The 23,690-nt window shown below is 43.2% G+C and overlaps 1 pseudogene; it reads right to left on the minus strand.

Annotated features, from left to right (window-relative positions):
- Positions 1-911: 911 nt before the first annotated feature.
- On the minus strand, positions 912-23,098 carry LOC123038979 (L-type lectin-domain containing receptor kinase SIT2-like; annotated as a pseudogene).
- Between the last annotated feature and the right edge of the window lie 592 nt (positions 23,099-23,690).

The raw sequence follows: 23,690 nt of genomic DNA on the forward strand, positions 1-23,690 counted from the left end.
AATGAAGATACAAAAAAATTATGCAATATTTCATAATATACTTTGAACTTTTTAAATCCACATAAATTTTACAAACAGTTCATGTTTACCTCTTCGAACTACAAATAATAAAAATAGAATAAATATTTTAATAGACAATAGTTGCATATTTGTATATTGGAAATTTTACATATATTGTAAAAACCAAACAGTAACTTGAAAAAATATAATGGAAATTGAAGAGTCTTGGCGTCTAGCACGCTTGCTATTTAACCCGGAGGTCCCAGGGTCGAAACCAATTCATTGACGCAGTATATTCTTTTCCTGTTATTAGCATACAAAGCAATGCTTTATTTGTGACTTTGATTAAATCTCACGGGATATTCTGCAAAAAAAACTCGTAATTCACCCAGCGCGGGCAACGCTCACCCACTGATCTATGGGCCAGCTGTCACACCACACAGAGAACAAATACTGTGACATACGGACGGAGGCACTGTATATGCACTGTGCGATAAGTTGTAGCACAACTTTTGTGTATTTTACAAGTTTAGGCACTAAACTGACCACAACGGACAAGTTTAGGCACTCGTGATGTATTTAACTCTACATACATTGATTCGCCAACTTTCAAATAATGGAAAACGGTCAGTTCTGACATGCGGGACGGAGCAGTCGAACAACAGAGCATAGCTTCTTAATACAACCCCTTACTTCCTTTATCAAATCAACATAGGGAGAAAGGGAGGGGGGTCAATTACATACATGATTCACCTTCCCTTTCGCAAAATTGTCACTGAAGACTCACCTGACAAAGTGGCAACACTCATTGCGGGTTGAGAACATGCCATGTCCTGTGAATCAAACCCTTCATTTTGCATTTGTGTCATCATGATGTAGCTTTTGTAGGTCAGTGATAAATCAGGAGGCGGCTAACAATGGTCAAGGTATTGCATTCGCATGGTAGGTCTTGCATTGGGCGATGGGTACGTGCATAACAAACCCAGTTTGAGCACGATGGTTACCTCATCCGCATTGTATTCCCCTCCGAGTCGTTGATCTACTGTGTCGACGATAGAAGCATTGTGGTGGTGTTGAAGCATCCACTCGACCAACAATGCCCGGTTGTTATGCTCATCGATGAAGATTGGCCTTTGTCCACACGTGACCTCTAGAAGAAACACGCCAAATGCATATACATCATAGAATGGTGTTGGAGTCCCGGCACGAGAGAGTTCAGGCGCAAGGTATCCGATGGTGCCAGCCACATGGGTGGTTTCAGCGGCGGATTCATGGTCGTATATCCTTGCAAGACCAAAATCTCCCAACCTTCCATTCATATTACCATCCAAGAGCACATTGCTTGCCTTTACATCCGTGTGGATGACGACCTGTTCCCAGTCCTCATGTAGATATAACAAACTTGATGCCACACCTTTGATGATCGAATACCTTTGGAACCAACATAGAGTTGGGCCATTTCTTGTGTGTAGGTACTTGTCAAGACTACCATTTTCCATGTAGTCATATACCAGGAGAAGCTCCCCCTTACGCCTGCAATAGCCCAACAATTGCGTGATATTTCGATGTCGAAGATGACCAATACTCACCACCTCGGCAATGAACTCCCTTACTCCTTGCCTTCAATCATGTGACATCCTCTTCACGGCGACCTCCAGGTCAGTCCTGCAAAGCAAACCCTTATAGACACTTCCAAAATCTCCCCTCCCAAGTAGGTTCTAGTCACTGAACCCTTTGGTCGCATGAAACAAGTCCTTGTAAGAAAATCGGTTCGAGCCAAAGGGGGCCTCCCAGTCCTCACACACCTCAAAGTACTTGAGACGCTGTCGTCTTACACATATGTAGATTAGGATGCTTACCGAAACCAGCGCCACCAATGCTAAGGCCAGAACGATCATCATTGGCAATACGATGGACCGCCGTGTCGTGTAGGTCGAGGTCGATGGCAAGGCCGGCAACATTGAGATGTTAAGTGCAGGGGCTAGCGCATCCAACGCGAAGCTCCAGCCGAGGACGAAGTGTTGTGTGTAAAAGAAGCTCGTTGCCGAAGAGAACCCGACATATGTCGTGTTCTATACCACACCCGAGAGGTCGACGGTGGTCCATGGGAGGGGCCTCTTGGGCCTGGCCATGCCCAACGGAGCCATGGTTATGGTGATCTCCTTGGCCGTTTACCTTAGGGGCAAAATTTCAAGTCCGCGATGGCCTATCCACGCGCTTCTGGCTGGACTCTTGGCTGGGCCCATCTCTGCTCTGGCAGCGCCACCCAGCAGCCTTCCAAGTTGCTGCGAACACGGAGCTGCTGGTGGGTGATGCTCTACGGTCTCCCCCCCCTTCTGTTACCTTCTTGCGTGCACTGCTACCTCACGAGGAGGCAGACTGGAACGCGGTGCTGGCCATGATCGGCCAGCGCACTATTTGCCAGGGCGAGGACGAGGTCTCTTGGAAGCTTTCTTCCTCGGGATCATTCTCGGTCAAATCCCTGTACACTAAACTTACCGAGGGAGATGCGCTCGACATAGCTCCGGGGCTATGGAAGGCTGGTATTCCGCTGAAAATAAAAATCTTCCTCTGGCAAATGTTTCAAAATCGCCTCCCAACTGCGGATAATGTTGCCATTCGCAATGGCCCTTCCAACGGATCTTGTGCGATGTGCAATGGTAATGAAGATGCTAAGCATGCCTTCTTCCACTGCCACCTTGCTAGATTTGCGTGGAGCGCTGTTCGTGCGGCGTTCCAGCAAAACTGGAACCCCGCGTCGGGCGTCGACCTCTTAAACATTCTACGTACACAAAAAGGCGCTAGTGCATGGATAGTGTGGTGTTGCGTAGGGGCGCTGTTGTGGTCACTTTGGACTATTCGCAATAAGATGACCATTGAGAAGAAGTTCCCCTCTCATCCAGCTGACATCTTGTACAAATGTCATCTCTTCTTGCAGACTTGGGCTCTGTTGGCGAAACCGCGTGATGAGGAGCGTATAACTGAGATGATGGCAAGGATCCGTTCCATCCAAACTGCAGCGAGACAAGATGCTAGCCACGACTGATGCTCGTCCTCATCCTTGCAACCTTATGCGCGTCTTGGTGTTTTCTTTACAGACCTTGTTTTACCAGCCTGCGAGCTGAGGTGTTGCCAGCCTGCATGCTGAAGATTGGTAAACTATGTCCTGCTCTTATTCTGGTCTGTCTGTAGGCCTGTTTCGATGTTATGAACTTGTTGTTACTCTGTCGGTTACCGTCTGTTGGCTTTATTAATTTAAAGCCGGACGTCGTCGGCGTCTTCGTTCCAAAAAACAAATCTTCGTGGCCCTGCCGTCGTAGTCCATGCACACCTGCATGGGGTTCCCGCTTATTAGGCTTAGGTTCTGGAACATCCCAGTGCCATCATCATAGTACCCGGCGTTGGCGGAGTCGATCGACATCAGGCTATCAACGTTGACGCCGACATGGTTATCGTAGATGTCGCGGAGTTCGTAATCTTTGAACGTGTCTAGTAATGACCCACAAGTGTAGGGAATCTATCGTAGTCCTTTCGATAAGTAAGAGTGTCGAACCCAACGAGGAGCAGAAGGAAATGATAAGTGGTTTTCAGCAAGGTTTTCTCTGCAAGCACTGAAATTGTAGGTGATAGATAGTTTTGTGATAAGATAAATAATAACGAGTAACAAGTAAACAAAGTAAATAAAGTGCAGCAAGGTGGCCCAATCCTTTACGTAGCAAAGGATAAGCCTGGACAATTTCTAATAATGAAGAAGGAGCTCCCGAGGACACATGGGAATTATCGTCAAGCTAGTTTTCATCACGTTCATATGATTCGCGTTCGGTACTTTGATAATTTGATATGTGGGTGGACCAGTGCTTGGGTACTGCCCTAAGTTGGACGAGCATCCCACTTATGATTAACCCCTATTGCAAGCATCCGCAACTACAAAAGAAGTATTAAGGTAAACCTAACCACAACATTAAACATATGGATCTAAATCAGCCCCTAACGAAGCAACACATAAACTAGGGTTTAAGCTTCTGTCACTCTAGCAACCCATCATCTACTTATTACTTCCCTATGCCTTCCTCTAGGCCCAAATAATGGTGAAGTGTCATGTAGTCGACGTTCACATAACACCACTAGAGGAAAAGACAACATACATCTCATCAAAATATCGAACGAATACCAAATTCACATGACTACTAATTGTAAGACTTCACCCATGTCCTCAGGAACAAACGTAATTACTCACAAAGCATATTCATGTTCATAATCAAAGGGGTAATAATATGCATAAAGGATCTGAACATATGATATTCCACCAAGTAAACCAATTAGCATCAACTACAAGGAGTAATCAACACTACTAGCAACCCACGAGTACCAATTTGTGGTTTTGATACAAGATTGGATACAAGAGATGAACTAGGGTTTTGAGATGAGATGGTGCTGGTGAAGATGTTGAGGGAGATTGACCCCCTCCCGATGAGAGGATCGTTGGTGATGACGTTGGTTTATGATTTCCCCCCTCCCGGAGGGAAGTGTCCCCGGCAGAACAGCTCCGCCAGAGCCCTAGATTGATTCCGCCAAGGTTCCTCCTCATGGCAGTGGAGTTTCGTCCCGTAAGCTTGCCCATGATTTTTCCCAGGGTAAAATCCCTCATATAGCAGAAGATGAACAACAGAGGGCCACCAGGGGGCCCAGGAGACAAGGGGCGCGCCCAGTAGGGGGGGGGGGCGCCCCCACCCTCCTGGACAGGGTGTGGGCCCCCTGGTGTACTTCTTCCGCTCAATAATTCTTAATAAATCCAAAAATATGTTTCATGGAGTTTCAAGACTTTTGGAGCAGTGCAGAATAGGTTTCCAATGTTTGCTCCTTTTCCAGCCAGAATTCCAGCTGTCGGCATCCCCCCCCCCCCTTCATGGTAAACCTTGTAAAATAAGAGAGAATAGCCATAGTTATTGAGATATAATGTGTAATAACAGCCCATAATGCAATAAATATTGATATAAAAGCATGATGCAAAATGGACGTATCAACTCCCCCAAGCTTAGACCTCGCTTGTCCTCAAGCGGAAGCCGATATCGAAAAATATGTCCACATGTTTAGAGATAGAGGTGTCGATAAAAATAAAATACGGACATGAGGGCATCATGATCATTCTTATAACAGCAACATATATAGATTCTATCATATGATTTCTTATGCTCTAGTAACAATCAATTCACAATGTCAAGTATGGTTCAAAAACATCATTGAGAACTAACAAATTATACTCGCAGTCATTGAAGCAATCGCAATTTATCATAACATCAGAAAGAGTCAACAATAGAGCTTTTTAGCAAGTTCACATACTCAACTATCTTGTAGTCTTCTACAACTGCTAACACTCATGCAATACTTGTGGTTATGGAGTTTCAACGGGACACTGAGAAAGATAGGGGCTTATTGTGTTGCCTCCCAACGTATTCACCTTTAGGTGATGTCAATAATAATAGCCCATGCTAACTTCCATCCAATTGGATATATATATCATGATCTTTCAAACACGAAGAGCTTGCCAAAGGATAAAATGAAAAAGGGAAAGGTGAGGATCACCTTGACTCAAGTATAAAGTAAAAGCATAAAGTAAAAGATAGGCCCTTCGCAGAGGGAAGCAGAGGTTGTCATGCGCGTTTAGAGTTGGATGCACAAAATCTTAATGCAAAAGAACGTCACTTTATATTTCCCCTTGTATGTGGACCTTTATTATGCAGTCAATCGCTTTTATTGCTTCCACAACAAGATTGTACAAAGCTTATTTTCTCTGCACTAATAAGTCATACATATTTAGAGAGCAATTTTTATTGCTTGCACCGATGACAACTTACTTGAAGGATCTTACTCGATCCATAGGTAGGTATGGTGGACTCTCATGGCAAAAACTGGGTTTAAGGATATTTGGAAGCACAAGTAGTATCTCTACTTGGTCCAAGGAATTTGGCTAGCATGAGGGGGAAAGGCAATCTCAACATGTTTGGAAGGTCAATGACAATATACTTTAACTGAATGTGAGAAAACATAAACCATTACGTTGTCTTCCTTGTCCAACATCAACTCTTTAGCATGTCATACTTAATGAGTGCTCCCAATCATAAAAGGTGTCCAAGATAATATATTTATATGTGAACCTCTCTTTCCTTATCACTTCCTATTAATTGCAACAATGACCAAAACTACGTTTATCAACTCTCAACAATTTTTATGGCTCATACATTCTATATGTGAAGTCATCACTAACCATAAGATCAATATGAACTCTTTAATTCTTTCTACTTTCTCAAGATCATAGCAACATAGCAAAGCCCTTGACTCAACACTAATTTTTATTATAGATAGCTCACGGACTTGATCACAAAGCAAAGCTCAAAACTACTTGATATCAAAACTTCAATCTACTAGATCAAGATACTACTAAAAGGATCAAACTAAATAAAACGGTAAAGATAGGAGTGTGATGGTGATACAATACCGGCGCACCTCCCCCAAGCTTGGCAGTTGCCAAGGGGAGTGCCCATACCCATGTGATTATGTCTCCTTCTTCATAGTTGGTGTTATGATCTTCTTGGCGATGATGCCCTTCAGGATACGGTTCTCCTCCTCAAGCTTATTGACTTGTTGTTTGAGGTCCACAATTTCTTTACGGAGCTTGCCCGTAACGGCCAAAGCTCCCTTTACCCCAAGGATGCTGCATAGCTTCTGGAGAACAAGTGAAGCTCTTTTTCATATTTTCATAATAAAGAAATCTAAAGTTGGAAGGGATGACCAAAGTTGGGATAGCCAAGCTAGGTAGTTCCCCCATCATGAATTTTGCTTGGAGACGAGAGGTAACTTCTTGATCTTCCTCCATGGCATCTATCCTTTTCAAATCAGCCTCCATCTCATCCTCCGTTGATGGTCCAAAGTGATAAGCATCGCTATTTTCCCATGGACCTGGTGTTGGGTGAGACACCCGACTCTCCCCAACTGACTCCTGAGAAGACATCTTGCTTTAAATCTGCAACAGGAACAACTCGAAATGAAAACAGAGGATATTTGCGTGATACATTAGTCAAAACCTTCGGGAGTATATATAATGAATTTTTACCGACCAAAATACGTAACTTGCAAGAAAATGGAGTCCGGGAGGCACACGAGGTGTCCACGAGACAGGGGGAGTGCCCAGTAGGGTTGGGCGCGCCCTCCACTCTCGTGGGGGCCTCGTGTCCCTTTCGTACTACTTCTTTCTTCCTAAAATTCTTAAATATTTCAAAACTGATAAAAATTGCCATTGGAGTTGTTTCGGAGTCGGTTTACTTACTGTACCACATACCTATTCCTTTTTGGAGTCTGGAACATTCTGGAAAGTGTCCCTTATGTATTCCTCCGGGGTTATGGTTTCCATAATATTAGTTTCAAGATTAATAGGATTACCTGAAATATAATGTTTAATTCTTCGACCGTTTACCACCCTCGGACTTGTGCCTTCGAAGTTGTTGATTTTTATGGCACCAGAACAATAGACCTCCTCGATAACATAGGGACCTTCCCACTTAGAGAGAAGTTTTCCTGCAAAAAATCTTAAACGAGAGTTGAATAATAACACATAATCTCCTATGTTAAACTCATGCTTTTGTATCCTTTTATCATGCCAGCGTTTGACTTTTTCTTTGAATAGCTTGGCATTCTCATAGGCCTGGGTTCTCCATTCATCAAGTGAGCTAATGTCAAACAACCTTTTCTCACCGCCAAGTTTGAAGTCATAATTGAGCTCTTTAATAGCCCAATATGCTTTATGTTCAAGTTCAAGAGGTAAATGACATGTTTTTCCATAAACCATCTTATATGTAGACATACCCATAGGATTTTTGTATGCAGTTCTATAGGCCCACAATGCATCATCTAGTTTTTTGGACCAATTCTTTCTAGATCTGTTCATAGTCTTTTGCAAAATTAATTTGATCTCTCTATTGCTCAACTCCACTTGACCACTATACTGCGGATAATAAGGAGATGCGATTCTATGATTGACATCATAGTTAGCAAGCATCTTACGGAAAGCACCATGAATAAAATGTGAACCACCATCAGTCATAAGATATCTAGGGACTCCAAACCTCGAAAAAATAACTTCTTTAAGCATTTTAATAGAAGTGTTATGATCAGGACTACTAGTTGGAATAGCTTCTACCCACTTAGTAACGTAATCAACAGCAACCAAAATATGTGTGTAACCATTAGAGGCAGGAAAAGGTCCCATATAATCAAAGCCCCAAACATCAAATGGTTCAATAACAAGAGAATAGTTCATAGGCATTTCTTGACGTCTACTAATGTTACCTATTCTTTGACATTCATCACACGATAAGACAAACTTACGAGCATCTTTGAAGAGAGTAGGCCAATAAAAACCAGATTGTAGTACCTTGTGTGCAGTTCTACCTGCAGCGTGGTGTCTGAAGGAAATATGCCCTAGAGGCAATAATAAAGTTATTATTTATTTCCTCATATCATGATAAATGTTTATTATTCATGCTAGAATTGTATTAACCGGGAACATGATACATGTGTGAATACATAGACAAACATAAAGTCACTAGTATGCCTCTACTTGACTAGGTCATTAATCAAAGATGGTAATGTTTCCTAACCATAGACATGTGTTGTCATTTGATTAATGGGATCACATCATTAGGATAATGATGTGATTGACATGACCCATTCCGTTAGCCTAGCACTTGATCGTTTAGTATATTGCTATTGCTTTCTTCATGACTTATACAAAGTTCCTGCAACTATGAGATTGTGCAACTCCCGTTTACCGAAAGAACACTTTGTGTGCTACCAAACATCACAACGTAACTGGGTGATTATAAAGGTGCTCTACAGGTGTTTCTGAAGGTATATGTTGAGTTGGCATAATTCGAGATTAGGTTTTGTCACTCCGATTGGCGGAGAGGTATCTCTGGGCCCTCTCTGTAATACTCATCACCTAAGCCTTGCAAGCATTGTAACTAATGAGTTAGTTATAAGATGATGTGTTACAGAATGAGTAAAGAGACTTGCCGGTAACGAGATTGAACTAGGTATTGGATACCGACGATCAAATCTCGGGCAAGTAACATACCGATGACAAAGGGAACAACGTATGTTGTTATGCGGTTTGACCGATAAAGATCTTCGTAGAATATGTAGGAACTAATATGGGCATCCAGGTCCCGCTATTGGTTATTGACCGAGAATGGTTCTAGGTCATGTCTACATAGTTCTCGAACCCGTAGGGTCCGCACGCTTAACGTTACGATGACAGTTTTATTATGAGTTTATAAGTTTTGATGTACCGAAGTTTGTTTGGAGTCCCAGATGTGATCACGGACATGACGAGGAGTCTCGAAATGGTCAAGACATAAAGATTGATATATTGGACGACTATATTCGGACACCGGAAGTGTTCCGGGTGATTTCGGAGAAAACCGAAGTGCCGGTGGGGTTACCGGAACCCCCCGGGAGAGTATTGGGCCTTATGGGCGTTAGGGGAAAGGAGAGAGGGGCGGCCAGCATGGGCCGCGCGCCCCCTCCACCCTCTGGTCCGAATTGGACTAGGAGGGGGGCGGCGCCCCCCCTCTTTCCTTCCCCCTCTCCCCCTTCCTTCCCCCTCCTATTAGGAGTAGGAAAGGAGGAGTCCTACTCCTACTAGGAGGAGGATTCCTCCTCCCTTGGCGCGCCCAAAGGGGCCGGCCGGCCTCCCCCTCCCTCCTTTATATACGGGGGCAGGGGGCACCCCATAGACACACAAGTTGATCTACGGATCGTTCCTTAGCCGTGTGCGGTGCCCCCCTCCACCATATTCCACCTCGGTCATATCGTCGCGGAGTTTAGGCGAAGCCCTGCGCCGGTAGAACATCATCATCGTCACCACGCCGTCGTGCTGACGGAACTCATCCCCGAAGCTTTGCTAGATCGGAGCCCGGGGATCATCATCGAGCTGAACGTGTGCTGAACTTGGAGGTGCCGTACGTTCGGTGCTTGGATCAGTCGGATCCTGAAGACGTATGACTACATCAATCGCGTTGTCATAACGCTTCCGCTTACGGTCTACAAGGGTACGTGGACGAACACTCTCCCCTCTCGTTGCTATGCCATCACCATGATATTGCGTGTGCGTAGGAATTTTTTTGAAATTACTACGTTTCCCAACAGTGGTATCAGAGCCTGGTTTTATGCGTAGATGTCATATGCACGAGTAGAACACAAGTGAGTTGTGGGCGATATAAGTCATACTGCTTACCAGCATGTCATACTTTGGTTCGGCGGTATTGTGAGATGAAGCGGCCCGGACCGACATTACGCGTATGCTTACGCGAGACTGGTTTCACCGCTATGAGCACTCGTTGCTTAAAGGTGACCGGCGGGTGTCTGTCTCTCTCACTTTAGCTGAATCGAGTGTGGCTACGCCCGGTCCTTGCGAAGGTTAAAACAGCACCAACTTGACAAACTATCGTTGTGGTTTTTGATGCGTAGGTAAGAACGGTTCTTGCTAAGCCCGTAGCAGCCACGTAAAACTTGCAACAACAAAGTAGAGGACGTCTAACTTGTTTTTGCAGGGCATGTTGTGGTGTGATATGGTCAAGACGTGATGCTATATTTTATTGTATGAGATGATCATGTTTTGTAACCGAAGTTATCGGCAACTGGCAGGAGCCATATGATTGTCGCTTTATTGTATGAAATGCAAACGCCCTGTAATTGATTTACTTTATCACTAAGCGGTAGTGATAGTCGTAGAAGCAATAGATGGCGTAACGACACGATGCTACGATGGAGATCAAGGTGTCGCGCCGGTGACGATGGTGATCACGACGGTGCTTCGGAGATGGAGATCACAAGCACAAGATGATGATGGCCATATCATATCACTTATATTGATTGCATGTGATGTTTATCCTTTATGCATCTTATCTTGCTTTGATTGACGGTAGCATTTTAAGATGATCTCTCACTAAAATTATCAAGAAGTGTTCTCCCTGAGTATGCACCGTTGCCAAAGTTCGTCGTGCCCAGACACCACGTGATGATAGGGTGTGATAAGCTCTACGTCCATCTACAACGGGTGCAAAACAGCTTTGCACACGCGGAATACTCAGGTTAAACTTGACGAGCCTAGCATATGCAGATATGGCCTCGGAACACGGAGACCGAAAGGTCGAGCGTGAATCATATAGTAGATATGATCAACATAGTGATGTTCACCATTGAAAACTACTCCATCTCACATGATGATCGGTTATGGTTTAGTTGATTTGGATCACGTGATCACTTAGATGACTAGAGAGATGTCTGTCTAAGTGGGAGTTCTTAAGTAATATGATTAATTGAACCTAAATTTATCATGAACTTAGTACCTGATAGTATTTTGCTTGTCTATGTTTGTTTGTAGATAGATGGCTCGTGCTGTTGTTCCGTTGAATTTTAATGCGTTCCTTGAGAAAGCAAAGTTCAAAGATGATGGTAGCAATTACACGGACTGGGTCCGTAACCTGAGGATTATCCTCATTGCTGCACGGAAAAGTTACGTCCTGGAAGCACCGCTGGGTGCCAGGCCTGCTGCTGATGCAACTGACGATGTTAAGAACGTCTGGCAGAGCAAAGCTGATGACTACTCTATAGTTCAGTGTGCCATGCTTTACGGCTTAGAACCGGGTCTTCAACGACGTTTTGAACGTCATGGAGCATATGAGATGTTCCAGGAGTTGAAGTTAATATTTCAAGCAAATGCCCGGATTGAGAGATATGAAGTCTCCAATAAGTTCTACAGCTGCAAGATGGAGGAGAATAGTTCTGTTAGTGAGCATATACTCCAAAATGTCTGGGTATAATAATCACTTGATTCAACTGGGAGTTAATCTTCCGGATGATAGCGTCATTGACAGAATTCTCCAATCACTGCCACCAAGCTACAAGAGCTTTGTGATGAACTATAATATGCAAGGGATGAACAAGTCTATTCCCGAGCTCTTCGCAATGCTAAAAGCTGCGGAGGTAGAAATCAAGAAGGAGCATCAAGTGTTGATGGTCAACAAGACCACTAGTTTCAAGAAAAGGGGCAAAGGGAAGAAGAAGGGGAACTTCAAGAAGAACAGCAAGCAAGTTGCTGCTTAAGAGAAGAAACCCAAGTCTGGACCTAAGCCTGAAATTGAGTGCTTCTACTGCAAGCATACTGGTCACTGGAAGCGGAACTGCCCCAAGTATTTGGCGGATAAGAAGGATGGCAAAGTGAACAAAGGTATATGTGATATACATGTTATTGATGTGTACCTAACTAGAGCTCGTAGTAGCACCTGGGTATTTGATACTGGTTCTGTTGCTAATATTTGCAACTCGAAACAGGGACTACGGAATAAGCGAGCACTGGCCAAGGACGAGGTGACGATGCGCGTGGGAAACGGTTCCAAAGTCGATGTGATCGCGCTCGGCACGCTACCTCTACATCTACCTTCGGGATTAGTTTTAGACCTGAATAATTGTTATTTGGTGCCAGCGTTGAGCATGAACATTATATCTGGATCTTGTTTGATGCGAGACAGTTATTCATTTAAATCAGAGAATAATGGTTGTTCTATTTATATGAGTAATATCTTTTATGGTCATGCACCCTTGAAGAGTGGTCTATTTTTATTAAATCTCGATAGTAGTGATACACATATTCATAGTGTTGAAACCAAAAGATGCAGAGTTAATAATGATAGTGCAACTTATTTGTGGCGCTGCCGTTTGAGTCATATCGGTGTAAAGCGCATGAAGAAACTCCATACTGATGGACTTTTGGAATCACTTGATTATGAATCACTTGGTACTTGCGAACCGTGCCTTATGGGCAAGATGACTAAAACGCCGTTCTCCGGAACTATGGAGCGAGCAACTGATTTGTTGGAAATCATACATACTGATGTTTGTGGCCCAATGAATGTTGAGGCTCGTGGCGGGTATCGTTATTTTCTCACCTTCACAGATGATTTGAGCAGATATGGGTATATCTACTTGATGAAACACAAGTCTGAAACATTTGAAAAGTTCAAAGAATTTCAGAGTGAAGTGGAAAATCATCGTAACAAGAAAATAAAGTTTCTACGATCTGATCGTGGAGGAGAGTATTTGAGTTATGAGTTTGGCCTACACTTGAAACAATGTGGAATAGTTTCGCAAATCACGCCACCTGGAACACCACAACGAAATGGTGTGTCCGAACGTCATAATCGTACTTTACTGGATATGGTGCGATCTATGATGTCTCTTACTGATTTACCGCTATCATTTTGGGGTTATGCTTTAGAGACGGCCGCATTCACGTTAAATAGGGCACCATCAAAATCCGTTGAGACGACGCCTTATGAACTGTGGTTTGGCAAGACACCAAAGTTGTCGTTTCTTAAAGTTTGGGGCTGCAATGCTTATGTGAAGAAACTTCAACCAGATAAGCTTGAACCTAAATCGGAGAAATGTGTCTTCATAGGATACCCAAAAGAGACTATTGGGTACACCTTCTATCACAGATCCGAAGGCAAGACATTCGTTGCTAAGAATGGATCCTTTCTAGAGAAGGAGTTTCTCTCGAAAGAAGTGAGTGGGAGGAAAGTAGAACTTGATGAGATAACTGTATCTAATCCCTTATTGGAAAGTAGTTCATCACAAGAACCGGTTCCTCTGACAACTACACCAATTAGTGAGGAAGCTAATGATAATGATCATGAAACTTCAGATCAAGTTTCTGCTGAACCTTGTAGGTCTACTAGAGTAAGATCCGCACCAGAATGGTACGGTAATCCTATTCTAGAAGTCATGTTACTTGACCATGATGAACCTACGAACTATGAGGAAGCGATGATGAGCCCGGATTCCGCAAAATGGCTAGAAGCCATGAAATCTGAGATGGGATCCATGTATGAAAACAAAGTATGGACTTTGGTTGACTTGCCCGATGATCGGCAAGCCATTGAGAATAAATGGATCTTTAAGAAGAAGACTGACGCTGATGGTAATATAACTGTCTGTAAAGCTCGACTTGTTGCAAAAGGTTTTCGACAAGTTCAAGGGGTTGACTACAATGAGACTTTCTCACCCGTAGCGATGCTTAAGTCCGTCTGAATCATGTTAGCTATTGCTGCATTTCATGATTATGAAATTTGGCAAATGGATGTCAAGACTGCATTCTTGAATGGATTTCTAGAAGAAGAGTTGTATATGATGCAGCCGGAAGGTTTTGTTGATCCAAAATGTGCTGACAAAGTGTGCAAACTCCAGCGTTCCATTTATGGACTGGTGCAAGCATCTCGGAGTTGGAATAAACGCTTTGATAGTGTGATCAAAGCATATGGTTTTATACAGACTTTTGGAGAAGCCTGTATTTACAAGAAAGTGAGTGGGAGCTCTGTAGCATTTCTAATTTTATATGTAGATGACATATTATTAATTGGAAATGATATAGAATTTCTGGATAGCATAAAAGGATACTTGAATAAAAGTTTTTCGATGAAAGACCTCGGTGAAGCTGCTTACATATTGGGCATCAAGATCTATAGAGATAGATCAAGACGCTTAATAGGACTTTCACAAAGCACATACCTTGACAAAATTTTGAAAAAGTTCAAAATGGATCAGGCAAAGAAAGGATTCTTGCCTGTGCTACAAGGTGTGAAGTTGAGTCAAACTCAATGCCCGACCACAGCAGAAGATAGAGAGAAAATGAAAAATGTTCCCTATGCTTCAGCCATAGGCTCTATCATGTATGCAATGCTGTGTACCAGACCTGACGTATGCTTAGCAATAAGCTTGGCAGGAAGGTACCAAAGTAATCCAGGAGTGGATCACTGGACAGCGGTCAAGAACATCCTAAAATACCTGAAAAGGACTAAGGATATGTTTCTCGTATATGGAGGTGACAAAGAGCTAGTCGTAAACGGTTACGTCGATGCAAGCTTTGACACTGATCCGGACGATTCTAAATCGCAAACCGGATACGTGTTTTTATTAAACGGTGGAGCTGTAAGTTGGTGCAGTTCTAAACAAAGCGTCGTAGCAAGATCTACATGTGAAGCGGAGTACATAGCTGCTTCGGAAGCAGCAAATGAAGGAGTCTGGATGAAGGAGTTCATTTCCGATCTAGGTGTCATACCTAGTGCATCGGGACCAATGAAGATCTTCTGTGACAATACTGGTGCAATTTCCTTGGCAAAGGAATCCAAATTTCACAAGAGGACCAAGCACATCAAGAGACGCTTCAATTCCATTCGGGACCAAGTCCAAGTGGGAGACATAGAGATTTGCAAGATACATACAGATCTAAATGTTGCAGACCCGTTGACTAAGCCCCTCTCACGAGCAAAACATGATCAGCACCAAGACTCCATGGGTGTTAGCATCATTACTATGTAATCTAGATTATTGACTCTAGTGCAAGTGGGAGACTGAAGGAAATATGCCCTAGAGACAATAATAAAGTTATTATTTATTTCCTCATATCATGATAAATGTTTATTATTCATGCTAGAATTGTATGAACCGGGAACATGATACATGTGTGAATACATAGACAAACATAAAGTCACTAGTATGCCTCTACTTGACTAGCTCATTAATCAAAGATGGTTATGTTTCCTAACCATAGACATGTGTTGTCATTTGATTAATGGGATCACATCATTAGGATAATGATGTGATTGACATGACCCATTCCGTTAGCCTAGCACTTGATCATTTAGTATATTGCTATTGCTTTCTTCATGACTTATACAAAGTTCCTGCAACTATGAGATTGTGCAACTCCCGTTTACCAGAAGAACACTTTGTGTGCTACCAAACGTCACAACATAACTGGGTGATTATAAAGGTGCTCTACAGGTGTTTCCGAAGGTACATGTTGAGTTGGCATAATTCGAGATTAGGTTTGGTCACTCCGATTGGCGGAGAGGTATCTCTGGGCCCTCTCGGTAATACTCATCACCTCAGCCTTGCAAGCATTGTAACTAATGAGTTAGTTATAAGATGATGTGTTACAGAACGAGTAAAGAGACTTGCCGGTAACGAGATTGAACTAGGTATTGGATACCGACGATCAAATCTCGGGCAAGTAACATACCGATGACAAAGGGAACAACGTATGTTGTTATGCGGTTTGACCGATAAAGATCTTCGTAGAATATGTAGGAACCAATATGGACATCCAGGTCCCGCTATTGGTTATTGACCGAGAATGGTTCTAGGTCATGTCTACATAGTTCTCGAACCCGTAGGGTCCGCACGCTTAACGTTACGATGACAGTTTTATTATGAGTTTATAAGTTTTGATGTACCGAAGTTTGTTCGGAGTCCCGGATGTGATCACGGACATGACGAGGAGTCTCGAAATGGTCGAGACATAAAGATTGATATATTGGACGACTATATTCGGACACCGGAAGTGTTCCGGGTGATTTCGGAGAAAACCGAACTGCCGGTGGGGTTACCGGAACCCCCTGGGAGAGTATTGGGCCTTATGGGCCTTAGGGGAAAGGAGAGAGGGGCGGCCAGCATGGGCCGCGCGCCCCCTCCACCCTCTGGTCCGAATTGGACTAGGAGGGGGGCGGCGCACCCCCCTCTTTCCTTCCCCCTCTCCCCCTTCCTTCCCCGTCCTAGTAGGAGTAGGAAAGGGGGAGTCCTACTCCTACTAGGAGGAGGATTCCTCCTCCCTTGGCGCGCCCAAAGGGGCCGGCCGGCCTCCCCCTCCCTCCTTTATATACGGGGGCAGGGGGCACCCCATAGACACACAAGTTGATCTACGGATCGCTCCTTAGCCGTGTGCGGTGCCCCCCTCCACCATATTCCACCTCGGTCATATCGTCACGGAATTTAGGCGAAGCCCTGCGCCGGTAGAACATCATCATCGTCACCACGCCGTCGTGCTGATGGAACTCATCCCCGAAGCTTTGCTGGATCGGAGCCCGGGGATCGTCATCGAGCTGAACGTGTGCTGAACTCGGAGGTGCCGTACGTTTGGTGCTTGGATCGGTCGGATCGTGAAGACGTACGACTACATCAACCGCGTTGTCATAACGCTTCCGCTTACGGTCTACGAGGGTACGTGGACGAACACTCTCCCCTCTCGTTGCTATGCCATCACCATGATATTGTGTGTGCGTAGGAATTTTTTTGAAATTACTACGTTTCCCAACAGTGTCCTCCATAGGATTCAGAGTGACACTTGCGTAAGATCTGTTCCTATTCATGCTCAGGCACACAACGTCTAATAACACCATCTACTCCTTCTTTATAAAGGTGTGGGTCATCCCAAAAGTAATGCCTTAAATCATAAAAGAACTTTTTCTTTTGCTGGTATGTGAAACTAGGAGGTATAAATTTAGCAACAATGTAATTAGCATAATCAGCATACCAGGGAGCAGTGCGAGAAGCATTAATGACTGCTAATTGTTCATCAGGAAAGCTATCATCAATAGGCAGTGGGTCATTAAGAACATTCTATAACTTAGACAAGTTGTCTGCAACGGGGTTCTCAGCTCCCTTTCTATCAATAATATGCAAATCAAATTCTTGGAGCAGGAGAACCCATCTAATGAGTCTAGGCTTAGTGTCTTTCTTTTCCATAAGGTATTTAATAGCAGCATGATCAGTGTGAATAGTAACTTTGGAATCAACAATATAAGGTCTAAACTTATCACATGCAAACACAACTGCTAAGAATTCTTTTTCAGTAGTAGCATAATTTCTTTGGGCAGTATCGAGAGTCTTACTAGCATACTGGATAACATTCAATTTCTTATCAACTCTTTGCCCTAGAACAGCACCTACAGCATAATCACTAGCGTCACACATAATTTCAAAGGGTAAATTCCAATCAAGTGGCTGAACAACAGGTGCAATGATCAAAGATTTCTTAAGTATTTCAAATGCTTCTACACAATCATCATCAAAGACAAAAGGAATATCTTTTTGCAACAAATTAGTCAAAGGCCTAGAGATTTTAGAGAAGTCCTTAATGAACCTCCTACAAAAATCAGCATGACCAAAGAAACTTCTTATACCTTTTATGTCCTTGGGCCATTGTTGAGGAAATCGTTAACTGGTAGCTGCTCGGTTGGCTGGTGAGTAGGGGATTAATCGGCTAATCGGAAAGTAAATCGGCCATTTAATTAATTGATTGGACGATTTATCGGTTTATAGGCTACTCGGTGACCCTGCTGTAGGGATTAATCGACAAATTAACTGGTTAATCGGATGAATTCTTGAACAGGGCCTTGGGGTATGGCATCTTTTCAATAGCATCAACTTTGGCTTTATCAACTTCAATACCTCTATCGGAAATCTTGTGCCCCAAGACAATGCCTTCATTAACCATAAAGTGACACTTTTCCCAATTCAGAACGAGACTAGTGTCTTCGCATCTCTGCAAAACTCGATCAAGGTTGCTCAAACAATTATCAAAAGAGGATCCATAAACGGAAAAGTCATCCATGAATACCTCACAAATCTTTTCACAAAAATCAGAGAATATAGCCATCACGCATCTTTGAAAGGTAGCAGGTGCATTGCACAAACCAAAAGGCATACGTCTATAAGCAAAAGTACCGAAAGGGCAAGTAAAAGTAGTTTTTGATTGATCCCCTGCTAACACAGGTATTTGAGAGAAGCCCGAATAACCATCTAGAAAGCAGAAATGCGTGTGTTTGGGTAATCTTTCTAGCATTTGATCAATAAAAGGTAAAGGGTAATGATCTTTTTTAGTAACCTTATTTAATTTATGGAAATCAATTACCATCCTATAACCTGTAATAATTCTTTGCGGGATCAATTCATCTTTATCATTAGGAACAACAGTAATACCTCCCTTTTTAGGAACACAATGGACAAGACTTACCCATTCACTATCAGCAACGGGATAAATTATACCTGCCTCGAGGAGCTTTAGTATCTCCTTTCTTACTACTTCTTTCATCTTGGGATTTAGTCGTCGTTGAGGATCTCTAACTGGTTTGACATCGTCCTCCAATTTAATTTTGTGTTGGCATAACGTGGGACTAACGCCCTTAAGATCATCCAAAGTGTATCCAATAGCAGCTCGGTGCTTCTTCAGAGTTTTCAATAATCTATCTTCTTCTTGCTCTGAAAGGTTAGCACTAATAATAACAGGATATATTTTCTTTTCATCAAGATAAGCATACTTAAGATTATCAGGTAAAGGTTTGAGTTCAAACACGGGATCACCCTTGGGTGGAGGGGGATCCCCAAGAATTTCAACGGGTAGATTATGTTTCAGCACAGGTTCCTGTTTAAGGAACACTTCATCTATTTCCCTTCTTTCCTTCATAAACATATCATTTTCATGGTCTAGCAAATATTGCTCTAATGGATCAGTAGGAGGCACAGCAATGGAAGCAAGACCAATAATCTGATCCTTACTAGGTGGTTCCCTATCACGAGGTTGTCTACAAAACTTAGCGAAATTAAACTCATGAGACATACCATCTAAGCCAATGGTGACAGTATCTTTTCCACAATCAATCTTAGCACTAGCTGTATCCAAGAAGGGTCTACCAAAAATAATTGGACAGAAGGCATCTTGTGGGGAAGCAAGAACAAGAAAATCAGCAGGGTATTTAACTTTCCCACACAAAACTTCAACATCTCTAACAATCCCAACAGGTTTAATGGTATCCCTATTAGCAAGCTTAATAGTAACATCAATGTCTTCTAATTCAACAGGTGCAATGTCGTGCATAATTTCTTTATATAAATCATAAGGTATAGCACAAGTGCTAGCACCCATATCACATAAACCATGATAACAATGATCTCCTATTTTAAAAGAAATAACAGGCATGCCTACGACAGGTCTATGTTAGTATCTGGTCTAGCAATATTAGCAGTTTCATCACAGAAATAAATAACATGCCCATCTAAATCATCATCCAAGAGATCTTTAACCACAGCAATACTAGGTTCAACATTGATTTGCTCAGGAGGTGTATAAGTCCTAGTATTACTCTTTTGAACAACAATCGAAGTTTTAGCATGATCCTTTAACCTAATAGGAAATGGGGGTTTCTCAACATAAGTAGTAGGAACAATAGGATCACTATAGGTGATAGTCTTTTCTTCAACTGTAATAGGTACAACTACTTTCACTTCAACAGGAGGATTATATTTAAACCACTTCTCTTTAGGGAGATCAACGTGAGTAGCAAAAGATTCACAGAAAGAAGCTACTATCTCAGAGTCAAGTCCATACTTAGCGCTAAACCCACGAAAAGCATCGGTATCCATAAAAGATTTAACACAATCGAACTTAGGTGTCATACCTGACTCCTTACCATCGTTGGAACCCAATCTTCAGAGTTGTGTTTAATTCTTTCCAATAAGTCCCATTTGAAATCAATAGTCTTCAGCATATAAGAACCAACACAGGAAGTATCGAGTAGGTTGCGATTATTAAGAGAAAGCTGAGCATAAAAATTTTGAATAATCATTTCCTGGGAGAGCTCGTGATTGGGGCATGAATATAACATTGACTTAACCCTCCCCCAATCTTGAGTGATGCTTTCTCCATCGCGAGGCCAGAAATTATATATGTAATTACGATCACGATGAACAAGATGCATAGGATAGAACTTCTGGTGAAATTCCAACTTCAATCGTTTATAATTCCAAGATCTTGTATCATCACATAGCCTATACCATGTCAATGCATCTCCCTTCAAAGATAAAGGGAAGACCTTCCTTTTGACAACATCATCGGGAATACCTGCAAGCTTAAATAATCCACAAACTTCATCCACAAAGATAAGGTGTAAATCGGGATGCAATGTTCCATCTCCTGTAAATAGATTAGCTAGCAGTTTCTCTATCATACCCGAAGGAATCTCAAAGTACATATTTTCATAAAGTTCAGTAGGTTGAGGAGAAACTCTTTGCTCTTCTGGTCGGGGTGAAGATACCCCGAACAAGCCCCTCAAAGGATTAGTTTCCATAGTGACAAGTAACAGAAAATTTCAGCACACTATATAAATGTTTCCTTACCAAGTTCCACTCACCAAAAGCGCTACACTCCCCGGCAACGGTGCCAGAAAAGAGTCTCGATGACCCACAAGTGTAGGGGATCTATCGTAGTCCATTCGATAAGTAAGAGTGTCAAACCCAACGAGTAGCAGAAGGAAATGATAAGCGGTTTTCAGCAAGGTTTTCTCTGCAAGCACTGAAATTGTAGGTGATAGATAGTTTTGTGATAAGATAAATAATAACGAGTAACAAGTAAACAAAGTAAATAAAGTGCAGCAAGCTGGCCCAATCCTTTATGTAGCAAAGGATAAGCCTGGACAATTTCTAATAATGAAGAAGGAGCTCCCGAGGACGCATGGGAATTATCGTCAAGCTAGTTTTCATCACGTTCATATGATTCGCGTTCGGTACTTTGATAATTTGATATGTGGGTGGACTAGTGCTTGGGTACTTCCCTTACTTGGACAAGCATCCCACTTATGACTAACCCCTATTGCAAGCGTCCGAAACTACAAAAGAAGTGTTAAGGTAAACCTAACCACAACATTAAACATATGGATCCAAATCAGCCCCTAACGAAGCAATGCATAAACTAGGGTTTAAGCTTCTGTCGCTCTAGCAACCCATCATCTACTTATTACTTCCCTATGCCTTCCTCTAGGCCCAAATAATGGTGAAGTGTCATGTAGTCGACGTTCACATAACACCACTAGAGGAAAAGACAACATACATCTCATCAAAATATCAAACGAATACCAAATTCACATGACTACTAATAGCAAGACTTCACCCATGTCCTCAGGAACAAACGTAACTACTCACAAAGCATATTCATATTCATAATCAGAGGGGTAATAATATGCATAAAGGATCTGAACATATGATCTTCCACCAAGTAAACCAATTAGCATCAACTACAAGGAGTAATCAACACTACTAGCAACCCACAGGTACCAATTTGTGGTTTTGATACAAGATTGGATACAAGAGATGAACTAGGGTTTTGAGAGGAGATGGTGCTGGTGAAGATGTTGAGGGAGATTGACCCCCTCAGGATGAGAGGATCGTTAGTGATGATGTTGGTGATGATTTCCCCCTCCTGGAGGGAAGTGTCCCCGGCAGAACAGCTCCGCCAGAGCCCTAGATTGATTCCGCCAAGGTTTCGCCTCGTGGCGGCGGAGTTTCATCCCGTAAGCTTGCCCATGATTTTTCCCAGGGTAAAAGCCCTCATATAGCAGAAGATGGACACCAGAGGGCCACCAGGGGGCCCAGGAGACAGGGGGCACACCCAGTAGGGGGGACGCCCCCACCCTCCTGGACAGGGTGTGAGCCCCTGGTGTACTTCTTCCGCTCAATAATTCTTAATAAATCCAAAAATATGTTTCGTGGAGTTTCAGGACTTTTGGAGCAATCCAGAAAAGGTTTCCAATGTTTGCTCCTTTTCCAGCTAGAATTCCAGCTGCCGGCCTTCCCCCCTTCATGGTAAACCTTGTAAAATAAGAGAGAATAGCCATAAGTATTGAGATATAATGTGTAATAACAACCCATAATGCAATAAATATTGATATAAAAGCATGATGCAAAATGGACGTATCATCTAGCTCCACCGCGAAGATGCGGGTGCTCCGGTTGCCAATATTGCCTTCGTTGAGGAGGCCCAGGAACTGGCCTAGCGACACAGTGGAGAGCACTTCCCTGGACGTGGCCAGGAAGAAGGCGATGTCGTCGCTTCTCACGTTGTCGTATTGATTGGAGATGGCAAAGACGAAGGTGGTGGAGAAAGGCCGCACAGCGCCGGTGGCGTTCGACGCGGTGCGGGACGGCAGCGGGAACGGGTGGACGACATAGCCCTTCACCTTTCTGGTGTGATCAGCATGAGGAGGCCGTTAGGCATAACTGCGCTCGCGCTGTCAAGCATCAGGTTGGCGCCCGTGAAGCCGTTGTAGACGAACTGCTGGCCGTCATGGCCGCTGCCGGTGGCCGCAAGGCAGCGGCCCGCAGCGACCAGGAGCAGGAGAAGAGCGACCAAGTGGTAAGGCTCGAGAAGAAGCATGACTATCGTATCACTAGCGACGTAGAAGGACCGCTCGCCGCACTAGTAGAAAAAGGACCTATTGTCCTGGTTCGTAAGGGCCATTTGTCCCGGTTTTTGAACCGGGACTAAAGTGTCGGTACTAATGCACTAGACCTTTAGTCCCGGTTCTTACATAAAATGGGCCAGATGGGCCTCCACGTGGCCGGTGCGGCGAGCCCAGGCAGGAGGCGCTTTGGTCCCGGTTGGTGGCACCAACCGGGACCAATAGGCATCCACGCGTCAGCATTTCAGGTGATGGGATTTTTGTTTTTTTAAGGGGGGTTAGGAAGTTTTGGGTGGTTAATTTAGGTGTTTCATATATTGTGTTAGCTAGCTAATTAATAGAGAGAAGTGTCCTCTCTTATCTCCATGCTTGGTCGACGTTGCGTACTAAATGTATGAATAAATGAAACTAAACACAAATGATGGTAATAAAATAAAATTGTGAATATTATTATTTATGTACTTCATATTGTTTGTCAGAGTAGACCCGCTCACAGGTCGTGTGGCGGATGGACTCGCAAATGTAGTATCCACAATAATCATTCCCTTGTTCCTGCCACAACCACTT

The sequence above is a fragment of the Triticum aestivum genome, chromosome 2B (genome assembly GCF_018294505.1).
Source record: "Triticum aestivum cultivar Chinese Spring chromosome 2B, IWGSC CS RefSeq v2.1, whole genome shotgun sequence".
Classification (NCBI taxonomy): domain Eukaryota; kingdom Viridiplantae; phylum Streptophyta; class Magnoliopsida; order Poales; family Poaceae; genus Triticum; species Triticum aestivum.